The 26049-nt window shown below is 51.2% G+C and overlaps 1 pseudogene; it reads right to left on the reverse strand.

The window, feature by feature from the left end:
* The window catches only part of LOC115117255 (SH3-containing GRB2-like protein 3-interacting protein 1), an 83154-nt pseudogene extending 65514 nt beyond the window's left edge, over nucleotides 1–17640 (reverse strand).
* Nucleotides 17641–26049: the final 8409 nt, after the last annotated feature.

Here is a 26049-nt window from a genome sequence, read left to right on the forward strand (position 1 = left end):
GGGGTAGTATCTCACAGCCATGAGCCCTCCCTCTGTCTACTAGGGGTAGTATCTCACAGCCATGAGCCCTCCTCTGTCTACTAGGGGTAGTATCTCACAGCCATGAGCCCTCCCTCTGTCTACTAGGGGTAGTATCTCACAGCCATGAGCCCTTCCTCTGTCTACTAGGGGTAGTATCTCACAGCCATGAGCCCTTCCTCTGTCTACTAGGGGTAGTATCTCACAGCCATGAGCCCTCCCTCTGTCTACTAGGGGTAGTATCTCACAGCCATGAGCCCTCCCTCTGTCTACTAGGGGTAGTATCTCACAGCCATGAGCCCCTCCTCTGTCTACTAGGGGTAGTATCTCACAGCCATGAGCCCCTCCTCTGTCTACTAGGGGTAGTATCTCACAGCCATGAGCCCTCCCTCTGTCTACTAGGGGTAGTATCTCACAGCCATGAGCCCTTCCTCTGTCTACTAGGGGTAGTATCTCACAGCCATGAGCCCTCCCTCTGTCTACTAGGGGTAGTATCTCACAGCCATGAGCCCTCCCTCTGTCTACTAGGGGTAGTATCTCACAGCCATGAGCCCCTCCCTCTGTCTACTAGGGGTAGTATCTCACAGCCATGAGCCCCTCCCTCTGTCTACTAGGGGTAGTATCTCACAGCCATGAGGCCCTCCCTCTGTCTACTAGGGGTAGTATCTCACAGCCATGAGGCCTCCCTCTGTCTACTAGGGGTAGTATCTCACAGCCATGAGCCCTCCCTCTGTCTACTAGGGGTAGTATCTCACAGCCATGAGCCCCTCCCTCTGTCTACTAGGGGTAGTATCTCACAGCCATGAGCCCCTCCCTCTGTCTACTAGGGGTAGTATCTCACAGCCATGAGCCCTCCCTCTGTCTACTAGGGGTAGTATCTCACAGCCATGAGCCCCTCCCTCGGTCTACTAGGGGTAGTATCTCACAGCCATGAGGCCCTCCTCTGTCTACTAGGGGTAGTATCTCACAGCCATGAGCCCTTCCTCTGTCTACTAGGGGTAGTATCTCACAGCCATGAGCCCCTCCCTCTGTCTACTAGGGGTAGTATCTCACAGCCATGAGCCCTCCCTCTGTCTACTAGGGGTAGTATCTCACAGCCATGAGCCCCTCCCTCTGTCTACTAGGGGTAGTATCTCACAGCCATGAGCCCTCCTCTGTCTACTAGGGTAGTATCTCACAGCCATGAGGCCTTCCTCTGTCTACTAGGGGTAGTATCTCACAGCCATGAGCCTCCTCTGTCTACTAGGGTAGTATCTCACAGCCATGAGCCCTCCTCTGTCTACTAGGGGTAGTATCTCACAGCCATGAGCCCTCCTCTGTCTACTAGGGGTAGTATCTCACAGCCATGAGCCCCTCCCTCTGTCTACTAGGGGTAGTATCTCACAGCCATGAGCCCCTCCCTCTGTCTACTAGGGGTAGTATCTCACAGCCATGAGCCCCTCCCTCTGTCTACTAGGGGTAGTATCTCACAGCCATGAGCCCCTCCCTCTGTCTACTAGGGGTAGTATCTCACAGCCATGAGCCCTCCTCTGTCTACTAGGGGTAGTATCTCACAGCCATGAGCCCTCCCTCTGTCTACTAGGGGTAGTATCTCACAGCCATGAGCCCTCCCTCTGTCTACTAGGGGTAGTATCTCACAGCCATGAGCCCTCCTCTGTCTACTAGGGGTAGTATCTCACAGCCATGAGCCCTCCCTCTGTCTACTAGGGGTAGTATCTCACAGCCATGAGCCCTCCTCTGTCTACTAGGGGTAGTATCTCACAGCCATGAGCCCTCCCTCTGTCTACTAGGGGTAGTATCTCACAGCCATGAGCCCTCCTCTGTCTACTAGGGGTAGTATCTCACAGCCATGAGCCCTCTCTCTGTCTACTAGGGGTAGTATCTCACAGCCATGAGCCCTCCCTCTGTCTACTAGGGGTAGTATCTCACAGCCATGAGCCCTCCCTCTGTCTACTAGGGGTAGTATCTCACAGCCATGAGCCCTCCCTCTGTCTACTAGGGGTAGTATCTCACAGCCATGAGCCCTCCTCTGTCTACTAGGGGTAGTATCTCACAGCCATGAGCCCTCCCTCTGTCTACTAGGGGTAGTATCTCACAGCCATGAGCCCTTCCTCTGTCTACTAGGGGTAGTATCTCACAGCCATGAGCCCCTCCCTCTGTCTACTAGGGGTAGTATCTCACAGCCATGAGCCCTCCTCTGTCTACTAGGGGTAGTATCTCACAGCCATGAGCCCCTCCCTCTGTCTACTAGGGGTAGTATCTCACAGCCATGAGCCCTCCTCTGTCTACTAGGGGTAGTATCTCACAGCCATGAGCCCTTCCTCTGTCTACTAGGGTAGTATCTCACAGCCATGAGCCCTCCTCTGTCTACTAGGGGTAGTATCTCACAGCCATGAGCCTCCTCTGTCTACTAGGGGTAGTATCTCACAGCCATGAGCCCTCCCTCTGTCTACTAGGGGTAGTATCTCACAGCCATGAGCCCCTCCCTCTGTCTACTAGGGGTAGTATCTCACAGCCATGAGCCCCTCCCTCTGTCTACTAGGGGTAGTATCTCACAGCCATGAGCCCTCCCTCTGTCTACTAGGGGTAGTATCTCACAGCCATGAGCCCTCCTCTGTCTACTAGGGTAGTATCTCACAGCCATGAGCCCCTCCCTCTGTCTACTAGGGGTAGTATCTCACAGCCATGAGCCCTCCCTCTGTCTACTAGGGGTAGTATCTCACAGCCATGAGCCCTTCCTCTGTCTACTAGGGGTAGTATCTCACAGCCATGAGCCCTCCCTCTGTCTACTAGGGGTAGTATCTCACAGCCATGAGCCCTCCCTCTGTCTACTAGGGGTAGTATCTCACAGCCATGAGCCCTCCTCTGTCTACTAGGGTAGTATCTCACAGCCATGAGCCCCTCCTCTGTCTACTAGGGTAGTATCTCACAGCCATGAGCCCTTCCTCTGTCTACTAGGGGTAGTATCTCACAGCCATGAGCCCTTCCTCTGTCTACTAGGGGTAGTATCTCACAGCCATGAGCCCTCCTCTGTCTACTAGGGGTAGTATCTCACAGCCATGAGCCCCTCCTCTGTCTACTAGGGGTAGTATCTCACAGCCATGAGCCCTCCTCTGTCTACTAGGGGTAGTATCTCACAGCCATGAGCCCCTCCTCTGTCTACTAGGGGTAGTATCTCACAGCCATGAGCCCTCCTCTGTCTACTAGGGGTAGTATCTCACAGCCATGAGCCCTCCTCTGTCTACTAGGGGTAGTATCTCACAGCCATGAGCCCTCCTCTGTCTACTAGGGGTAGTATCTCACAGCCATGAGCCCTCCCTCTGTCTACTAGGGGTAGTATCTCACAGCCATGAGCCCCTCCCTCTGTCTACTAGGGGTAGTATCTCACAGCCATGAGCCCTCCCTCTGTCTACTAGGGGTAGTATCTCACAGCCATGAGCCCTTCCTCTGTCTACTAGGGGTAGTATCTCACAGCCATGAGCCCCTCCCTCTGTCTACTAGGGGTAGTATCTCACAGCCATGAGCCCCCCCTCTGTCTACTAGGGGTAGTATCTCACAGCCATGAGCCCTCCCTCTGTCTACTAGGGGTAGTATCTCACAGCCATGAGCCCTCCTCTGTCTACTAGGGTAGTATCTCACAGCCATGAGCCCCTCCTCTGTCTACTAGGGGGTAGTATCTCACAGCCATGAGCCCTCCTCTGTCTACTAGGGGTAGTATCTCACAGCCATGAGCCCTCCCTCTGTCTACTAGGGGTAGTATCTCACAGCCATGAGCCCTCCTCTGTCTACTAGGGGTAGTATCTCACAGCCATGAGCCCTTCCTCTGTCTACTAGGGGTAGTATCTCACAGCCATGAGCCCCTCCCTCTGTCTACTAGGGGTAGTATCTCACAGCCATGAGCCCTCCCTCTGTCTACTAGGGGTAGTATCTCACAGCCATGAGCCCCTCCTCTGTCTACTAGGGGTAGTATCTCACAGCCATGAGCCCTCCTCTGTCTACTAGGGGTAGTATCTCACAGCCATGAGCCCTCCCTCTGTCTACTAGGGGTAGTATCTCACAGCCATGAGCCCTCCTCTGTCTACTAGGGGTAGTATCTCACAGCCATGAGCCCTCCCTCTGTCTACTAGGGGTAGTATCTCACAGCCATGAGCCCCTCCCTCTGTCTATTAGGGGTAGTATCTCACAGCCATGAGCCCTCCCTCTGTCTACTAGGGGTAGTATCTCACAGCCATGAGCCCTCCTCTGTCTACTAGGGGTAGTATCTCACAGCCATGAGCCCTCCTCTGTCTACTAGGGGTAGTATCTCACAGCCATGAGCCCTCCCTCTGTCTACTAGGGGTAGTATCTCACAGCCATGAGCCCTCCCTCTGTCTACTAGGGGTAGTATCTCACAGCCATGAGCCCTCCTCTGTCTACTAGGGGTAGTATCTCACAGCCATGAGCCCTCCTCTGTCTACTAGGGGTAGTATCTCACAGCCATGAGCCCTCCCCTCTGTCTACTAGGGGTAGTATCTCACAGCCATGAGCCCTCCCTCTGTCTACTAGGGGTAGTATCTCACAGCCATGAGCCCTCCTCTGTCTACTAGGGGTAGTATCTCACAGCCATGAGCCCTCCTCTGTCTACTAGGGTAGTATCTCACAGCCATGAGCCCCTCCTCTGTCTACTAGGGTAGTATCTCACAGCCATGAGCCCTCCCTCTGTCTACTAGGGGTAGTATCTCACAGCCATGAGCCCTCCTCTGTCTACTAGGGGTAGTATCTCACAGCCATGAGCCCTTCCTCTGTCTACTAGGGGTAGTATCTCACAGCCATGAGCCCTCCCTCTGTCTACTAGGGTAGTATCTCACAGCCATGAGCCCTCCTCTGTCTACTAGGGGTAGTATCTCACAGCCATGAGCCCTCCTCTGTCTACTAGGGGTAGTATCTCACAGCCATGAGCCCTCCCTCTGTCTACTAGGGTAGTATCTCACAGCCATGAGCCCTCCTCTGTCTACTAGGGGTAGTATCTCACAGCCATGAGCCCCTCCTCTGTCTACTAGGGGTAGTATCTCACAGCCATGAGCCCTCCTCTGTCTACTAGGGGTAGTATCTCACAGCCATGAGCCCTCCCTCTGTCTACTAGGGGTAGTATCTCACAGCCATGAGCCCTCCCTCTGTCTACTAGGGGTAGTATCTCACAGCCATGAGCCCCTCCTCTGTCTACTAGGGTAGTATCTCACAGCCATGAGCCCTCCTCTGTCTACTAGGGGTAGTATCTCACAGCCATGAGCCCTCCTCTGTCTACTAGGGGTAGTATCTCACAGCCATGAGCCCCTCCCTCTGTCTACTAGGGTAGTATCTCACAGCCATGAGCCCTCCCTCTGTCTACTAGGGGTAGTATCTCACAGCCATGAGCCCTCCTCTGTCTACTAGGGGTAGTATCTCACAGCCATGAGCCCTCCCTCTGTCTACTAGGGTAGTATCTCACAGCCATGAGCCCTCCCTCTGTCTACTAGGGGTAGTATCTCACAGCCATGAGCCTCTCCTCTGTCTACTAGGGGTAGTATCTCACAGCCATGAGCCCTCCTCTGTCTACTAGGGGGTAGTATCTCACAGCCATGAGCCCTCCCTCTGTCTATTAGGGGTAGTATCTCACAGCCATGAGCCCTTCCTCTGTCTACTAGGGTAGTATCTCACAGCCATGAGCCCTCCCTCTGTCTACTAGGGGTAGTATCTCACAGCCATGAGCCCTCCTCTGTCTACTAGGGGTAGTATCTCACAGCCATGAGCCCTCCTCTGTCTACTAGGGTAGTATCTCACAGCCATGAGCCCTCCTCTGTCTACTAGGGGTAGTGAGCCCTCCCTCTGTATCTCACAGCCATGAGCCCCCTCCTCTGTCTACTAGGGGTAGTATCTCACAGCCATGAGCCCTCCCTCTGTCTACTAGGGGTAGTATCTCACAGCCATGAGCCCTTCCTCTGTCTACTAGGGGTAGTATCTCACAGCCATGAGCCCTCCCTCTGTCTACTAGGGGTAGTATCTCACAGCCATGAGCCCTCCCTCTGTCTACTAGGGGTAGTATCTCACAGCCATGAGCCCTCCTTCTGTCTACTAGGGTAGTATCTCACAGCCATGAGCCCTTCCTCTGTCTACTAGGGGTAGTATCTCACAGCCATGAGCCCTTCCTCTGTCTACTAGGGGTAGTATCTCACAGCCATGAGCCCTCCCTCTGTCTACTAGGGGTAGTATCTCACAGCCATGAGCCCTCCTCTGTCTACTAGGGGTAGTATCTCACAGCCATGAGCCCTCCTCTGTCTACTAGGGGTAGTATCTCACAGCCATGAGCCCTTCCTCTGTCTACTAGGGGTAGTATCTCACAGCCATGAGCCCTCCTCTGTCTACTAGGGTAGTATCTCACAGCCATGAGCCCTCCTCTGTCTACTAGGGGTAGTATCTCACAGCCATGAGCCCTCCTCTGTCTACTAGGGGTAGTATCTCACAGCCATGAGCCCTCCCTCTGTCTACTAGGGGTAGTATCTCACAGCCATGAGCCCTCCTCTGTCTACTAGGGGTAGTATCTCACAGCCATGAGCCCTCCCTCTGTCTACTAGGGTAGTATCTCACAGCCATGAGCCCTCCCTCTGTCTACTAGGGGTAGTATCTCACAGCCATGAGCCCTCCTCTGTCTATTAGGGGTAGTATCTCACAGCCATGAGCCCTCCCTCTGTCTACTAGGGGTAGTATCTCACAGCCATGAGCCCCTCCCTCTGTCTACTAGGGGTAGTATCTCACAGCCATGAGCCCTCCCTCTGTCTATTAGGGGTAGTATCTCACAGCCATGAGCCCTCCCTCTGTCTACTAGGGGTAGTATCTCACAGCCATGAGCCCTCCCTCTGTCTACTAGGTGTAGTATCTCACAGCCATGAGCCCTCCCTCTGTCTACTAGGGGTAGTATCTCACAGCCATGAGCCCTCCCTCTGTCTATTAGGGGTAGTATCTCACAGCCATGAGCCCCTCCCTCTGTCTATTAGGGGTAGTATCTCACAGCCATGAGCCCTCCTCTGTCTACTAGGGGTAGTATCTCACAGCCATGAGCCCTCCCTCTGTCTACTAGGGGTAGTATCTCACAGCCATGAGCCCTCCCTCTGTCTACTAGGGGTAGTATCTCACAGCCATGAGCCCTCCCTCTGTCTACTAGGGGTAGTATCTCACAGCCATGAGCCCTCCTCTGTCTACTAGGGGTAGTATCTCACAGCCATGAGCCCTCCTCTGTCTACTAGGGGTAGTATCTCACAGCCATGAGCCCTCCTCTGTCTACTAGGGGTAGTATCTCACAGCCATGAGCCCTCCTCTGTCTACTAGGGGTAGTATCTCACAGCCATGAGCCCCTCCTCTGTCTACTAGGGGTAGTATCTCACAGCCATGAGCCCTCCCTCTGTCTACTAGGGTAGTATCTCACAGCCATGAGCCCCTCCTCTGTCTACTAGGGGTAGTATCTCACAGCCATGAGCCCCTCCCTCTGTCTACTAGGGGTAGTATCTCACAGCCATGAGCCCTCCTCTGTCTACTAGGGGTAGTATCTCACAGCCATGAGCCCCTCCCTCTGTCTACTAGGGGTAGTATCTCACAGCCATGAGCCCTCCTCTGTCTACTAGGGGTAGTATCTCACAGCCATGAGCCCCTCCCTCTGTCTACTAGGGGTAGTATCTCACAGCCATGAGCCCTCCTCTGTCTACTAGGGGTAGTATCTCACAGCCATGAGCCCTCCTCTGTCTACTAGGGGTAGTATCTCACAGCCATGAGCCCTCCCTCTGTCTACTAGGGGTAGTATCTCACAGCCATGAGCCCTCCTCTGTCTACTAGGGGTAGTATCTCACAGCCATGAGCCCTCCTCTGTCTACTAGGGGTAGTATCTCACAGCCATGAGCCCTCCCTCTGTCTACTAGGGGTAGTATCTCACAGCCATGAGCCCTCCTCTGTCTACTAGGGGTAGTATCTCACAGCCATGAGCCCTCCCCTCTGTCTCTAGGGTAGTATCTCACAGCCATGAGCCCTCCCTCTGTCTACTAGGGGTAGTATCTCACAGCCATGAGCCCTCCTCTGTCTACTAGGGTAGTATCTCACAGCCATGAGCCCTCCTCTGTCTACTAGGGGTAGTATCTCACAGCCATGAGCCCTCCTCTGTCTACTAGGGGTAGTATCTCACAGCCATGAGCCCTCCTCTGTCTACTAGGGGTAGTATCTCACAGCCATGAGCCCCTCCCTCTGTCTACTAGGGTAGTATCTCACAGCCATGAGCCCTCCCTCTGTCTACTAGGGGTAGTATCTCACAGCCATGAGCCCCTCCTCTGTCTACTAGGGGTAGTATCTCACAGCCATGAGCCCTCCCTCTGTCTACTAGGGGTAGTATCTCACAGCCATGAGCCCTCTCCCCTCTGTCTACTAGGGGTAGTATCTCACAGCCATGAGCCCTCCTCTGTCTACTAGGGGTAGTATCTCACAGCCATGAGCCCTCCTCTGTCTACTAGGGGTAGTATCTCACAGCCATGAGCCCTCCTCTGTCTACTAGGGGTAGTATCTCACAGCCATGAGCCCTCCCTCTGTCTACTAGGGGTAGTATCTCACAGCCATGAGCCCTCCCTCTGTCTACTAGGGGTAGTATCTCACAGCCATGAGCCCTCCTCTGTCTACTAGGGGTAGTATCTCACAGCCATGAGCCCTCCCTCTGTCTACTAGGGGTAGTATCTCACAGCCATGAGCCCTCCCTCTGTCTACTAGGGGTAGTATCTCACAGCCATGAGCCCTCCTCTGTCTACTAGGGGTAGTATCTCACAGCCATGAGCCCCTCCCTCTGTCTACTAGGGGTAGTATCTCACAGCCATGAGCCCTCCCTCTGTCTACTAGGGGTAGTATCTCACAGCCATGAGCCCTCCTTCTGTCTATTAGGGGTAGTATCTCACAGCCATGAGCCCTCCCTCTGTCTACTAGGGGTAGTATCTCACAGCCATGAGCCCTCCCTCTGTCTATTAGGGGTAGTATCTCACAGCCATGAGCCCTCCTCTGTCTACTAGGGGTAGTATCTCACAGCCATGAGCCCCTCCCTCTGTCTACTAGGGGTAGTATCTCACAGCCATGAGCCCTCCCTCTGTCTACTAGGGGTAGTATCTCACAGCCATGAGCCCTCCTCTGTCTACTAGGGGTAGTATCTCACAGCCATGAGCCCTTCCTCTGTCTACTAGGGGTAGTATCTCACAGCCATGAGCCCCTCCTCTGTCTACTAGGGGTAGTATCTCACAGCCATGAGCCCTCCTCTGTCTACTAGGGGTAGTATCTCACAGCCATGAGCCCTCCCTCTGTCTACTAGGGGTAGTATCTCACAGCCATGAGCCCTCCTCTGTCTACTAGGGGTAGTATCTCACAGCCATGAGCCCTTCCTCTGTCTACTAGGGTAGTATCTCACAGCCATGAGCCCCTCCTCTGTCTACTAGGGGTAGTATCTCACAGCCATGAGCCCTCCTCTGTCTACTAGGGGTAGTATCTCACAGCCATGAGCCCTCCCTCTGTCTACTAGGGTAGTATCTCACAGCCATGAGCCCCTCCTCTGTCTACTAGGGGTAGTATCTCACAGCCATGAGCCCTCCCTCTGTCTACTAGGGGTAGTATCTCACAGCCATGAGCCCTCCCTCTGTCTACTAGGGGTAGTATCTCACAGCCATGAGCCCTCCCTCTGTCTACTAGGGGTAGTATCTCACAGCCATGAGCCCTCCCTCTGTCTACTAGGGGTAGTATCTCACAGCCATGAGCCCTCCCTCTGTCTATTAGGGGTAGTATCTCACAGCCATGAGCCCTCCCTCTGTCTACTAGGGGTAGTATCTCACAGCCATGAGCCCTCCCTCTGTCTACTAGGGGTAGTATCTCACAGCCATGAGACCTCCCTCTGTCTACTAGGGGTAGTATCTCACAGCCATGAGCCCCTCTCTCTGTCTACTAGGGGTAGTATCTCACAGCCATGAGCCCTAACTCTGTCTACTAGGGGTAGTATCTCACAGCCATGAGCCCCTCTCTCTGTCTACTAGGGGTAGTATCTCACAGCCATGAGCCCTCCCTCTGTCTATTAGGGGTAGTATCTCACAGCCATGAGCCCTCCCTCTGTCTATTAGGGGTAGTATCTCACAGCCATGAGCCCTTCCTCTGTCTACTAGGGGTAGTATCTCACAGCCATGAGCCCCTCCCTCTGTCTATTAGGGGTAGTATCTCACAGCCATGAGCCCTCCCTCTGTCTACTAGGGTAGTATCTCACAGCCATGAGCCCTCCCTCTGTCTATTAGGGGTAGTATCTCACAGCCATGAGCCCTCCTCTGTCTACTAGGGGTAGTATCTCACAGCCATGAGCCCATCCTCTGTCTACTAGGGGTAGTATCTCACAGCCATGAGCCCCTCCCTCTGTCTATTAGGGGTAGTATCTCACAGCCATGAGCCCTCCCTCTGTCTACTAGGGGTAGTATCTCACAGCCATGAGCCCCTCCCTCTGTCTACTAGGGGTAGTATCTCACAGCCATGAGCCCCTCCTCTGTCTACTAGGGGTAGTATCTCACAGCCATGAGCCCCTCTCTCTGTCTACTAGGGGTAGTATCTCACAGCCATGAGCCCTTCCTCTGTCTACTAGGGGTAGTATCTCACAGCCATGAACCCTCCCTCTGTCTACTAGGGGTAGTATCTCACAGCCATGAGCCCATCCTCTGTCTACTAGGGGTAGTATCTCACAGCCATGAGCCCTTCCTCTGTCTACTAGGGGTAGTATCTCACAGCCATGAGCCCTCCCTCTGTCTACTAGGGGTAGTATCTCACAGCCATGAGCCCTCCCTCTGTCTACTAGGGGTAGTATCTCACAGCCATGAGCCCCTCCCTCTGTCTACTAGGGGTAGTATCTCACAGCCATGAGCCCCTCCTCTGTCTACTAGGGGTAGTATCTCACAGCCATGAGCCCATCCTCTGTCTACTAGGGGTAGTATCTCACAGCCATGAGCCCCTCCCTCTGTCTACTAGGGGTAGTATCTCACAACCATGAGCCCCTCCCTCTGTCTACTAGGGGTAGTATCTCACAGCCATGAGCCCTTCCCTCTGTCTACTAGGGTTAGTATGTCACAGCCATGAGCCCTCCCTCTGTCTATTAGGGGTAGTATCTCACAGCCATGAGCCCCTCCCTCTGTCTACTAGGGGTAGTATCTCACAGCCATGAGCCCTCCCTCTGTCTACTAGGGGTAGTATCTCACAGCCATGAGCCCTTCCTCTGTCTACTAGGGGTAGTATCTCACAGCCATGAGCCCCTCCCTCTGTCTACTAGGGGTAGTATCTCACAGCCATGAGCCCCTCCCTCTGTCTACTAGGGGTAGTATCTCACAGCCATGAGACCTCCCTCTGTCTACTAGGGGTAGTATCTCACAGCCATGAGCCCCTCTCTCTGTCTACTAGGGGTAGTATCTCACAGCCATGAGCCCTCCCTCTGTCTACTAGGGGTAGTATCTCACAGCCATGAGCCCCTCTCTCTGTCTACTAGGGGTAGTATCTCACAGCCATGAGCCCTCCCTCTGTCTATTAGGGGTAGTATCTCACAGCCATGAGCCCCTCTCTCTGTCTACTAGGGGTAGTATCTCACAGCCATGAGCCCTCCCTCTGTCTATTAGGGGTAGTATCTCACAGCCATGAGCCCCTCCCTCTGTCTACTAGGGGTAGTATCTCACAGCCATGAGCCCCTCCTCTGTCTACTAGGGGTAGTATCTCACAGCCATGAGCCCATCCTCTGTCTACTAGGGGTAGTATCTCACAGCCATGAGCCCCTCCCTCTGTCTACTAGGGGTAGTATCTCACAACCATGAGCCCCTCCCTCTGTCTACTAGGGGTAGTATCTCACAGCCATGAGCCCTTCCCTCTGTCTACTAGGGGTAGTATCTCACAGCCATGAGCCCTCCCTCTGTCTATTAGGGGTAGTATCTCACAGCCATGAGCCCCTCCCTCTGTCTACTAGGGGTAGTATCTCACAGCCATGAGCCCTCCCTCTGTCTACTAGGGGTAGTATCTCACAGCCATGAGCCCTTCCTCTGTCTACTAGGGGTAGTATCTCACAGCCATGAGCCCTTCCTCTGTCTACTAGGGGTAGTATCTCACAGCCATGAGCCCTCCCTCTGTCTACTAGGGGTAGTATCTCACAGCCATGAGCCCTCCCTCTGTCTATTAGGGGTAGTATCTCACAGCCATGAGCCCCTCCCTCTGTCTACTAGGGGTAGTATCTCACAGCCATGAGCCCATCCTCTGTCTACTAGGGGTAGTATCTCACAGCCATGAGCCCTTCCTCTGTCTATTAGGGGTAGTATCTCACAGCCATGCGCCCCTCCCTCTGTCTACTAGGGGTAGTATCTCACAGCCATGAGCCCCTCCATCTGTCTACTAGGGGTAGTATCTCACAGCCATGAGCCCTTCCTCTGTCTACTAGGGGTAGTATCTCACAGCCATGAGCCCTCCCTCTGTCTACTAGGGGTAGTATCTCACAGCCATGAGCCCCTCCCTCTGTCTATTAGGGGTAGTATCTCACAGCCATGAGCCCTCCCTCTGTCTACTAGGGGTAGTATCTCACAGCCATGAGCCCTTCCTCTGTCTACTAGGGGTAGTATCTCACAGCCATGAGCCCTTCCTCTGTCTACTAGGGGTAGTATCTCACAGCCATGAGCCCTCCCTCTGTCTATTAGGGGTAGTATCTCACAGCCATGAGCCCCTCCATCTGTCTACTAGGGGTAGTATCTCACAGCCATGAGCCCTCCCTCTGTCTACTAGGGGTAGTATCTCACAGCCATGAGCCCCTCCCTCTGTCTATTAGGGGTAGTATCTCACAGCCATGAGCCCTCCCTCTGTCTACTAGGGGTAGTATCTCACAGCCATGAGCCCCTCCCTCTGTCTATTAGGGGTAGTATCTCACAGCCATGAGCCCCTCCCTCTGTCTATTAGGGGTAGTATCTCACAGCCATGAGCCCTTCCTCTGTCTACTAGGGGTAGTATCTCACAGCCATGAGCCCTCCCTCTGTCTACTAGGGGTAGTATCTCACAGCCATGAGCCCTTCCTCTGTCTACTAGGGGTAGTATCTCACAGCCATGAGCCCTTCCTCTGTCTACTAGGGGTAGTATCTCACAGCCATGAGCCCTCCCTCTGTCTACTAGGGGTAGTATCTCACAGCCATGAGCCCTTCCTCTGTCTACTAGGGGTAGTATCTCACAGCCATGAGCCCTTCCTCTGTCTACTAGGGGTAGTATCTCACAGCCATGAGCCCTCCCTCTGTCTATTAGGGGTAGTATCTCACAGCCATGAGCCCTCCCTCTGTCTACTAGGGGTAGTATCTCACAGCCATGAGACCTCCCTCTGTCTACTAGGGGTAGTATCTCACAGCCATGAGCCCATCCTCTGTCTACTAGGGGTAGTATCTCACAGCCATGAGACCTCCCTCTGTCTACTAGGGGTAGTATCTCACAGCCATGAGCCCCTCCCTCTGTCTATTAGGGGTAGTATCTCACAGCCATGAGACCTTCCTCTGTCTACTAGGGGTAGTATCTCACAGCCATCTCTATTTCTGTCCATTGTGCCGATCTGTTACCTAAGACCTGCACCTTGCACATGGGCACTGAGGCTTACTACCATAGCTCTCATTGATGAATGGCGAGAAAGCCTCAAATCTCAATTGTATTAGAGCCTAGGAGCTGCCAGCTTGACATGCAAGTCTACAAATGGTTCAGTCGTCACTGACACGTCATGTTATCGATGGTATGCTTCACAAATAATCTTTGTCAATTAATCCTTTTACACTCCTTGGCCATTCATTCAGCAGGCCTAAGCAACCTGCACGTAAGTCATGTTAGACCATGTATGTGTTTTGTTAGCAATGCCTACCATGTTGACATTATGTCTGATCTGAAAGGGATGTATTAGCATTAGTTGATGGTAAATGAATGAAACTCTATTGTTCAATATCTATGATTTATTATCATTACCATGATGGCTTGGGTTATAGAAATTTAACAAATGGAGAAATGTCACAATGAAAACACGAATTAAAATGGTTTAGGGGCCTCCCAAGTGGTGCAGTGGTCTAAGGCACTGCATCGCAGTTGCTAGCTGTGAACACTAGAGATCCTGGTTTGAGTCCAGGCTCTGTAGCAGCCGGCCGCAACCGGGAAACCCATGGGGCAGTGCACAATTGACCCAGCGTCGTCCGGGTAAGGGGAGGGTTTGGCCAGCAGGGATGTCCTTGTCCCATCACGCTCTGGTGACTCCTGTGGCGGGCCGGGCGCAGTGCATGCTGACACGGTCGCCAGGTGTACGTTGTTTTTTAACCCGGAAGCCATTGGTGTGGCTGGCTTCTGGGTTAAGAGGGCATTGTGTCAAGAAGCAGTGCGGCTCTCCCGAGTCCGTACTGGAGTTGCAGCGATGAGACAAGACTGTAACTACCAATTCAATACCATGAATTTCGGGAGAATAAATTAATAAATAAAAATGGTTTGATAATGTCCTCTTGATATGATGGGTAGGATCATCGGTGAATGGGTAACTGATTCACACATTCTGAAATGAGCTGGCATTATTTCAGCCAACAGATTAGAATAGAACAGAAAACACTAGAGCTCACAGAATGCATTATTTCAGCCAACACATTAGAATAGAACAGAATACACTAGAGCTCACAGAATGCGTTATTTCAGCCAACACATTAGAATAGAACAGAAAACACTAGAGCTCACAGAATGCATTATTTCAGCCAACACATTAGAATAGAACAGAAAACACTAGAGCTCACAGAATGCATTATTTCAGCCAACACATTAGAATAGAACAGAATACACTAGAGCTCACAGAATGCGTTATTTCAGCCAACACATTAGAATAGAACAGAAAACACTAGAGCTCACAGAATGCATTATTTCAGCCAACACATTAGAATAGAACAGAAAACACTAGAGCTCACAGAATGCATTATTTCAGCCAACACATTAGAATAGAACAGAATACACTAGAGCTCACAGAATGCGTTATTTCAGCCAACACATTAGAATAGAACAGAAAACACTAGAGCTCACAGAATGCATTATTTCAGCCAACACATTAGACTAGAACAGAAAACACTAGAGCTCACAGAATGCGTTATTTCAGCCAACACATTAGAATAGAACAGAAAACACTAGAGCTCACAGAATGCATTATTTCAGCCAACACATTAGAATAGAACAGAAAACACTAGAGCTCACAGAATGCATTATTTCAGCCAACACATTAGAATAGAACAGAAAACACTAGAGCTCACAGAATGCATTATTTCAGCCAACACATTAGAATAGAACAGAAAACACTAGAGCTCACCGAATGCATTATTTCAGCCAACACATTAGAATAGAACAGAAAACACTAGAGCTCACAGAATGCATTATTTCAGCCAACACATTAGAATAGAACAGAAAACACTAGAGCTCACAGAATGCATTATTTCAGCCAACACATTAGAATAGAACAGAAAACACTAGAGCTCACCGAATGCATTATTTCAGCCAACACATTAGAATAGAACAGAAAACACTAGAGCTCACAGAATGCATTATTTCAGCCAACACATTAGAATAGAACAGAAAACACTAGAGCTCACAGAATGCATTATTTCAGCCAACACATTAGAATAGAACAGAAAACACTAGAGCTCACCGAATTCCAGAACATTTAGTATTGAGACACAACAATGGGCATAACCTTGAGACACGACTATTGAGTACACACACAACCATCACCAGACACACAACCATCACCAGACACACAACCATCACCAGACACACAACACACACACACACACACACACACACACAAAAGAAACCCTGCCAAGACGGACAGCTGTGAAGTGAACATCTATCCTCCCCTTACAAATACCCCCCCCCCCCCCCCCCCCACACACACACACACATGATAACCACCCCACATGCTAGCCTAAGCAACAAACACACAGATGTGCCAGATAGCCTATTATAAAGCACTAGCACCCAACATACCGCCTTGATACCCACAAAAGCGTATTACCAAGCACTAGCACCCAACATACTGCCTTTCAGAAGGACATGAGGGTAGGAGAAGAGAGGGAGGATGTAGAGGATAGAAAGGAGGATAGGAGGAGGGGATGGGGTGGGGGTACAAATAATTACCTTGTATCATAGTTGCTGATGTTCATTCCTCTGTCCCCCGCCACGGATGGAGGGAGACCGGCGACAGATGGATAGCGAGACAGACGGACGGATGTAGAAATCCGAGATATTCCAAGTGGCTAAAGGATGCCGGGATTGGGCATTGCTAATTCCCGAACGGCTCCCCAGTGAAGCAGACTGTCGTTTCTCCCTACGGGGGGTGGGGGAGGTATCCAAGCAGGCTGACAGGCAGGGGGAAGTGGAAGAGACAGAGACCCAGGGAAGGTGCAGCGAATCGGGTGAAGGGCCCTGCGCGTTAGGCTCCGGTCGCCCCAACAGCACAGACACACGGCATCAGAAGTGGATGCTGAGGAGGAAAGGTAAAGGAGAAAAAAACTGAGAGCGAGAGGCAGACTTGCTTTGGCAATGTAAACATATGTTTTCCATGCCAATACAGCCCGTTGAATAGAGAGAGAGAGGGAGAGAGAGAGAGAGCGCGCAAGGGAGGAGGGAGTCGGAAGCTTGCTGATGTCACACCTGAGCAGAGCCAATCCCGGCACTCCAGTAATCATCTGCTTTGTCCTATCGCTTCTGTACCCTGATGCCTTAGCTTTACCAAATAAAGTACAGTATGAAGGTAGACTAAAACTGCTTCTCCAATAGAAATCCCCGATCACACTTCTAGGCGATGTCATGGCGACTTTGGCTTGCTAAGCTCATGCTTATAAATACGTCATCGGGTCTAACAGTCGTCTGGCGCCGACCTGCGCATGTGCAAAAAGGCACTCCTTCGATATTAAATTGAAAACCTTGTCAGTTTGTCACTTTCACGAGGTTGGAGTAATAACGTGTTCCACAACATAAGACATTGGTTCGAATCTAGGCCGTGCCTCTAGATTTCAAGAAAATGAACAAATAAGGAATAATTGTTCTCCCATTGACTTGTCAAAACCTGGCCTGGTCCGTTTCGCACGGGATCCCGGAAGTTTCGTGAAGTTGCGCATCTGGGTTTAGAAACTCTGTGCACACAGATTGGTCCGTTAGCAGACACACTGTACTATACACACAATTATAAACTGGGTGGTTCGAGCCCTGAATGCTGATTGGCTGACAGCCGTGGTATATCAGACCACGGGTATGACAAACCGTCTCTAATTACGTTTATAATAGCAATTAGGCACCTCAGGGGTTTGTGATATATGGCCAATATACCATGGTATAATGGCCATATACGACACCTCCTCGGACCTTACCATGGTATAATGGCCATATACGACACCTCCTCAGACCTTATTGCTTAATTATAAACTGGGTGGTTCGAGCCCTAAATGCTGATTGGCTGAAAGCCATGGTATATCAGACCGTATACCACAGGTATGACAAAACATGTATTTTTTTGCTCTAATTACGTTGGTAACCAGTTTACAATCCAGGCTGTATCACAACCGGACGTGATTGGGAGTCCCATAGGCACATCGTCCGGGTTTGGCCAGTGTAGGCCGCTGTTGTAAATAAGAATTTGTTATTTTATTTAACCAGGCAAGTCAGTTAAGAACACATTTTTATTTACAATGACGGCCTAATGGGGAACAGTGGGTTAACTGCCTTGTTCAGGGGCAAAATGACAAATGTTTACCTTGTCAGCTCGGGGATTCGAGCTGACAAGGTATATATATATATACAGTGGGGCAAAAAAAGCATTAAGTCAGCCACCAATTGTGCAAGTTCTCCCACTTAAAAAGATGAGAGAGGCCTGTAATTTTCATCATAGGTACACTTCAACTATGACAGAAAAAATGAGGGGGAAAAAATCCAGAAAATCACATTGTAGGATTTTTAAAGAATTCAAGTGCAAATTATGGCGGAAAATAAGTATTTGGCCAATAACAAAAGTGTATCTCAATACTTTGTTATATACCCTTTGTTGGCAATGACAGAGGTCAAACGTTTTCTGTAAGTCTTCACAAGGTTTTCACACACTGTTGCTGGTATTTTGGCCCATTCCTCCATGCAGATCTCCTCTAGAGCAGTGATGTTTTGGGGCTGTTGCTGGGCAACACAGACTTTCAACTCCCTCCAAAGATTTTCTATGGGGTTGAGATCTGGAGACTGGTTAGGCCACTCCAGGACCTTGAAATGCTTCACTCCTTCGTTGCCCGGGCGGTGTGTTTGGGATCATTGTCATGCTGAAAGACCCAGCCACGTTTCATCTTCAATGCCCTTGCTGATGGAAGGAGGTTTTCACTCAAAATCTCACGATACATGGCCCCATTCATTCTTTCCTTTACAGGGATCAGTTGTCCTGGTCCCTTTGCAGAAAAACAGCCCCAAAGAATGATGTTTCCACCCCCATGCTTCACAGTAGGTATGGTGTTCTTTGGATGCAACTCAGCATTCTTTGTCCTCCAAACACAAAGAGTTGAGTTTTTACCAAAAAGTTCTATTTTGGTTTCATCTGACCATATGACATTCTCCCAATCTTCTTCTGGATCATCCAAATGCTCTCTAGCAAACTTCAGACAGGCCTGGACATGTACTTGCTTAAGCAGGGGGACACGTCTGGCACTGCAGGATTTGAGTCCCTGGCGGCGTAGTGTGTTACTGATGGTAGGCTTTGTTACTTTGGTCCCAGCTCTCTGCAGGTAATTCACTAGGTCCCCCCGTGTGGTTCTGGGATTTTTACTCACCGTTCTTGTGAAAATGTTGACCCCACGGGGTGAGATCTTGCGTGGAGCCCCAGATCGAGGGAGATTATCAGTGGTCTTGTATGTCTTCCATTTCCTAATAATTGCTCCCACAGTTGATTTATTCAAACCAAGCTGCTTACCTATTGCAGATTCAGTCTTCCCAGCCTGATGCAGGTCTACAATTTTGTTTCTGGTGTCCTTTGACAGCTCTTTGGTCTTGGCCATAGTGGAGTTTGGAGTGTGACTGTTTGAGGTTGTGGACAGGTGTCTTTTATACTGATAACAAGTTCAAACAGGTTCCATTAATACAGGTAATGAGTGGAGGACAGAGGAGCCTCTTAAAGAAGGTCTGTGAGAGCCAGAAATCTTGCTTGTTTGTAGGTGACCAAATGATTGTGTGATTTTCTGGATTTTTTTCCTCATTTTGTCTGTCATAGTTGAAGTGTACCTATGATGAAACTTACAGGCCTCTCTCATATTTTTAAGTGGGAGAACTTGCACAATTGGTGGCTGACTAAATACTTTTTTGCCCCACTGTATATATAACCGGGGTCTCCATTACGCGCCCCTCCTTCTCCTGGTCCCAGTGGGATTCTTCTCTCTCTTCCACAGGAATATGATGGGACTGCCAGGGATTCCTATTACAACTGGACTTATATCTGGCAACCGTCCACCCGGCTCCTTCGGGCCGTGAGAGGGTGTCCGCCCTCGTCTCGTGCCTCACCGGGAAAGCCCTGTAGAGGGCCAACGCCGTGGAGCGAGAGGGAGATGCAGCGTTGGACCAGTTTGAGGAGTTCACCCGCCCGAGGCTAGAGCGGTGGGAGAGCGCCTCTTCCATCTGAGGCAGGAGACAAGGAGCGCCCAGGAGTTCGCCCTGGAGTTTCGGACCCTGGCTGCCGGCGCGGGATGGAACGACAGGGCCCTGATTGACCATTATCATTGCAGTCTGTGCAAGGATGTCCGTCGGGAGTTGGCCTGCAGAGACACCACCCTCACGTTCGACCAGCTGGTGGACCTGTCCATCCGTCTGGATAACCTGCTGGCTACCCGCAGACGTTCAGATCGGGGTCTGTTGGTTTGATCCCACCGTACCCCCTCTTCGATACCCATGGAGCTGGGAGGGGAGGTGCGCAGGGAGACCGGAGGGGGTTCCATCTGTGGCCGCAGAGGGCACACTGCCGGTCGGTGCCGGGTTGGTTCCTCTAGGTATCGAGGCAGCAGGTGAGCCGGTACCATTCTCACCCAGAGCCCTCTGTTTGCACATATGCTTGTGTATGTCACTTTCCCTGAGTTTTCCCCGCATTCCCAGCATAAGGTGCTCGTCGATTCAGGCGCGGCTGGGAATTTTATAGACAAATCGTTCGCCCATAGCTTTGGAAATCATATTGTTCCTGTGACTGTGCCCTTCCCCGTTCACACCTTAGATAGTCAACCATTAGGGTCAGGGTTGATTAGGGAGACCACTGCTCCTCTGGGCATGGTGACGCAGGGGGTCACAAGGAGAGAATGAATCTCTTCTTTATTGACTCTCTTGCGTTTCCCGTGGTGCTAGGCCTACCCTGGTTAGTTTGGCAGGACCCCACTGTTTCTTGGCCACAGAGGGCTCTCACAGGGTGGTCGCAAGAGTGCTCGGGGAGATGTTTAGGGGTTTCCGTTGGAAAGTCAAGACCAGGTCTCCACCGTGCGCATTCCCCCTGAATATGCCAGTTTGGGTCTCGCCTTCTCCATAAAGAAGGCGACTCAATTACCAGACCATCGACGGGGTGATTGTGCGATAAATCTCCTGGTAGACGCTGCACTTCCCAGGAATCACGTGTATCCCCTATCACATGTGGAGACGGAGGCTATGGAAACATATGTCCCTGAATCCCTGCGTCAGGGGTACATTCGGTCCTCCACGTCACCCGCCTCCTCGACTTTCTTTTTTGTGAAGAAGAAGGAGGGAGGTCTGTGCCCGTGTATTGACTATCGGGGTCTGAACCAGGTCACTGTGAGGTATAGTTTCCCGCTACCACTCATAGCCACAGCGATTGAGTCAATGCACGGTGCACGCTTCATCACCAAACTAGATCTCAGGAGCGCTTACAACCTGGTGCGTATCCGGGGAGGGAGACAAGTGGAAGACGGCTTTCAGTACCACCTCAGGGCACTATGAGTACCTCGTCATGCCGTATGGGTTGATGAATGCGCCATCTGTCTTCCAAGCCTTTGTAGATGAGATTGTCAGGGACCTGCACGGGCAGGGTGTAGGAGTGTATATTGATGACATTCTGATACACTCCGCTACACGTGCCGAGCAAGTGTCCCTGGTACGCAGGGTGCTGGATCGCCTGTTGGAGCATGACCTGTACGTCAAGGCTGAGAAATGCCTGTTCTTCCAGCAGTCGGTCTCCTTCCTAGGGTATCGCATTTCCACCTCAGGGGTGGAGATGGAGAGTGACTGCATTTCAGCCGTGCGTAATTGGCCGATTCCCACCACGGTAAAGGACTCTGTTTACCTCGGCTCCCGTGCTGGCCCATCCGGATCCCTCTTTGGCGTTCATAGTGGAGGTGGACACGTCCGAGGCTGGGATAGGAGCTGTGCTCTCTCAGCGCTCGGGTACGCCTCCAAAGCTCCGCCCTTGTGCTTTCTTCTCGAAGAAGCTCAGCCCGGCGGAGCTAAACTATGACGTGGGGTACCGGGAGCTGTTGGCTGTCGTCAGGGCCTTGAAGACGTGGAGACATTGGCTTGAGGGGGCTAAACATAATTTTCTCATCTGGACTGACCACCACAATCTGGAGTACATCCGGGCAGCGAGGAGACTGAACCCTCTCCAGGCAAGGTGGGCCTTGTTTTTCACCCGTTTTGTGTTCACCCTTTCCTACAGACCAGGCTCCCAGAACGTGAAGGCAGACGCATTGTCCCGGCCGTATGACACAGAGGAGCTCCCATGGATCCCACTCCCATACTCCCCACCTCCTGCCTGGAGGCACCGGTAGTGTGGGAGCTGGACAGGAACATTGAGCAGGCGTTATGTGCAGAGCCCGCTCCCGTCCAATGTCCCGCAGGGCACCTGTATGTCCCGTCTGCTGTTCGTGACTGCTTGATCTATTGGGCCCACACGTCACCCTCCTCTGGTCATCCTGGGATCGGTCGGAGAGTGCGCTGTTTGAGCGGGAGGTACTGGTGGTCTACCTTGGCTAAGGACATGAGGGTTTATGTTTCCTCCTGCTCGGTGTGCACCCAGTGTAAGGCTCCTAGGCACCTGCCCAGAGGGAAACTACACCCCTTACCCGTTCCACAATGGCCTTGGTCGCACCTGTCGGTAGATTTTCCTACCGATCTTCCCCCCTCACAGGGTAACACAGCGATCCTGGTCGTTGTAGATCGGTTCTCTAAGTCCTGTCATCTCCTCCCTCTGCCCGGTCTCCCTACAGCCCTACAGACTGCGGAGGCCTTGTTTACGCACGTCTTCCGGCACTACGGGGTGCCTGAGGATATAGTGTTTGATCGAGGTCCCCAGTTCACGTCTAGGGTCTGGAAAGCGTTAATGGAACGTCTGGGGGTCTCGATCAGCCTTACCAGTTTCACCCCGAGAATAATGGGCAGGTGGAGAGAGTAAACCAGGACCTACCGGGGAGTGGGCAGCTCTCGTACCCTGGGCAGAGATGGCTCAGAACTTGCTTCGCCACTCCTCCACTAACCTCTCCCCCTTCCAGTGTGGCGCCTTGGCATCAGAGTCAGACCGAGGTTCCTGCAGTGGACGACTGGTTCAGGCGCGCAGAGACATGGGAGGCTGTCCGTGTTCACCTTCAGCGGGCCGTGCTGCGCCAAAAGGAAAACGCAGATCGCCACCGCAGATCGCCATCGACCCGAAACCTGCCCCTCCGTCTGCCCTGTCGGAAGCTGGGTCCGCGGTTTGTGGGGCCATTTAAAGTCCTGAGGAGACTGAACAAGGTTTGTTATAGGGGGGGTGGGGGGGTACTGTCACGACTTCTGCTGAAGTCGGTCCCTGTCCTTTTTTGGGCGGCATTCGGCGGTTGGCGTTGCCGGCCTTCTAGCCATCGCCGATCCACCTTTCATTTTCCATTTGTTTTGTCTTGTCTTCCCACACACCTGGTTCCAGTTCCATAATTACATGTTGTGTGTTTAACCCTCTGTTTCCCCCATGTCCTTGTCCGGTATTGTTTATTCTAAGTGTTTGTGCACGTTATGTCTGGCGTGCGAAGGTTTTTTCCCCCATTGTATATATTTATTGTTTTCGTTCACGTGGTTTTTATTATTAAAATGCGCCGTTGTAACACAGTCTTTACTCTCCTGCACCTGACTTCTCTGCCGCCAGGACACACTCATTACAGTGATTGGAAGACGAACTGAGGTCGGTTGGTCGGTTGTGGTAATACATCTAATTTATTATGAAAGTTAGATGCCAATCACCATATAACGTCCAAAGAAGAAAAAGCCTGGAAGGAGGAGAGATTACTAAAAACGACTCAGTTGACCAGTTTATGTGTGGATTAATTGCCAGAGTAGAGGACCTTTTGCATTTAAAGTAAAATAACAACTCAATGTGTATATCCCAGGAAATTAGGTAGCAACAGCAAGCTAGCTAAATAGGACAAATTAGCTAGCAACACCAAGCTAGCTAAATAGGACAAATTAGGTGCTATAGAAGAAGGATTAAAATGTGTCTAGTAGGTCTCCCATCTGAGCACTAATCAAGAACCCCGCCCCACTAACCAAGAGCCCCGCCCTACTAACTAAGAGCCCCGCCCTACTAACCAAGAGCCCCGCCCTATTAACCAAGAACCCCGCCCCACTAACCAAGAGCCCCGCCCTACTAACCAAGAACCCCGCACTACTAACCAAGACCCTCCCTACTAACCAACAGCCCCGCCCTACTAACCAAGATCCCTGCCCTACTAACCAAAAGCCCTGCCCTACTAACCAAGAGCCCCGCCCTACTAACCAAGAGCCCTGCCCTACTAACCAAGACCTGCCCTACTAACCAAGAGCCCCGCCCCACTAACCAAGAGCCCCGCCCTACTAACCAAGAGCCCCGCCCTACTAACCAAGACCTGCCCTACTAACCAAGACCTGCCCTACCAACCAAGACTCTCCCTACTAACCAAGAGCCCCGCCCCACTAACCAAGAGCCCCGCCCTACTAACCAAGAGCCCCGCCCTATTAACCAAGACCCTACCTATTAACCAAGACCTGCCCTACTAACCAAGAGCCTCCCTACTAACCAAGACCCACCCCACTAACCAAGACCTGCCCTATTAACCAAGACCTGCCCTACTAACCAAGACCCACCCCACTAACCAAGACCTGCCCTATTAACCAAGACCTGCCCTACTAACCAAGACCCACCCCACTAACCAAGACCTGCCCTATTAACCAAGACCCACCTTACTAATCATCAGTTGACTGGGACCTAGCAGACAACTACTATATGACAGGTGTGGAGTGGGGAGTGGGGGGACCGTTATTGTTCTGCGGTGTTAAGGAGACAGATGGAGGAGGTCATCTGGGGTGTTGGGTATCTGGGGGGTTGGGTATCTCCCTCTGCCTCATTGCATGATTCCTTCTCGCATCTACGCGCTCTCCTCGCGCTCTCCTCCTCTCACCTTTTCCCTTCACTTGTGAACTTCACTTGTGAAAACAACAGCTGTCTGTGACCAGGCGAATAAACCTTTCCAAGCAAAAACCCCACCATAACCAAATCATAACCAAGCCATAACCAAACCAAACCATCTGTCATTCTGCCCCTGAACAAGGCAGTTAACCCACTGTTCCTAGGCCATCATTGTAAATAAGAATTTGTTCTTAACTGACTTGCCTAGTTAAATAAAGGTAAAATAAAATAAAAAAATTATAATAACCGCTAACTACTACACACAGTCTACATCGTTTTCACCATATTAGCTAATGTCATAATCAACATAGCTACTAGTTAGCAAACCCCACTACAATCATGCAGTACAGCAAGTAGTTTAGCAGTTACACCGATGGGCCCTGGTGGCAATAAATGAATACCTTGACTTGGAAGAGTTCCAGTTTTGGATAGCCTTAGCCAGCTAGCTAACATAGCATCCCCCTCTGTTTGATAGCCTTAGCCAGCTAGCTAACATAGCATCCCCCTCTGTTGGATAGCCTTAGCCAGCTAGCTAACATAGCATCCCCCTCTGTTGGATAGCCTTAGCCAGCTAGCTAACATAGCATCCCCCTCTGTTTGAGCTGGGTGTTTCAGTAGGCTAAACTAGCTTGCTGCATTCACATAATTACTGTGTAAGTCTATGGAAGGGGATGAGAACCAGGAGCCTCCTAGGTTTTGTATTGAAGTCAATGTACTCAGAGGAGGACAGAAACTAGCTGTCCTCTGGCTACACCACGGTTCTACCCCAGGCGTGCTGTTGTGACTACTGTAGACATTCATTGCAATTGTATTTGTATTTTAATCAATTATTTGGTGAAGTGAATAAATGTCGTTTTTTAATGTTTCACTATTTTAACTTTTATGAAATTCACTTCACTGAGGAAATGCACTCCCTTTCCTCTGAGGTGGAGCCTCCACTTGTATAGATGTATGCCATAGGAGGACCCCATAGGAGGACCCCATCCACGGACCTTCCTCCTCACCCCCCCTCCCGCGCAGGAGACTCTTTCCCACCCCTCAGCGGGACGACCCCATGAAGAACCCTAGGGGAGAAACTGCTGGGATGGGACTGGACATTTCTCATTTCTCTCTCTCTCACTACCACCAAGATGGTATTCATTAGGCACCAAATTGAAGAAAATGACCTGAAGCAGGAAGAGACTACCTGGACCTGTCCAATATGAACAGATTGTTTTCACTTTCCATTAAGAAACATTTTAAAACAGCCTTAATAAATAATATAACCCAGCACTCACCTCTCAACCACCGGCAGGTCAGGTCATAAACAATGATATAGCTGAGCCTCTCAGTAACATGTTAAAGGGATTATTCAATTTGCCGTACGACATCACAGACTGGCAACGAGCCACTGGTTCTGCTCTGTTAGTAACCACCTGGTTACATAAGGAAGACCAGGCTATAATCTCAGGCTATCCTTGGGTCACCAGCCTGGGCTCATAGACTCAAATTAGTATGATATGTTACGTTTGGTATGGTTACATAAGACAGAAGGTTACTTAAGGCAA

Source organism: Oncorhynchus nerka, linkage group LG20, assembly GCF_034236695.1.
Source record: "Oncorhynchus nerka isolate Pitt River linkage group LG20, Oner_Uvic_2.0, whole genome shotgun sequence".
Lineage (NCBI taxonomy): Eukaryota > Metazoa > Chordata > Actinopteri > Salmoniformes > Salmonidae > Oncorhynchus > Oncorhynchus nerka.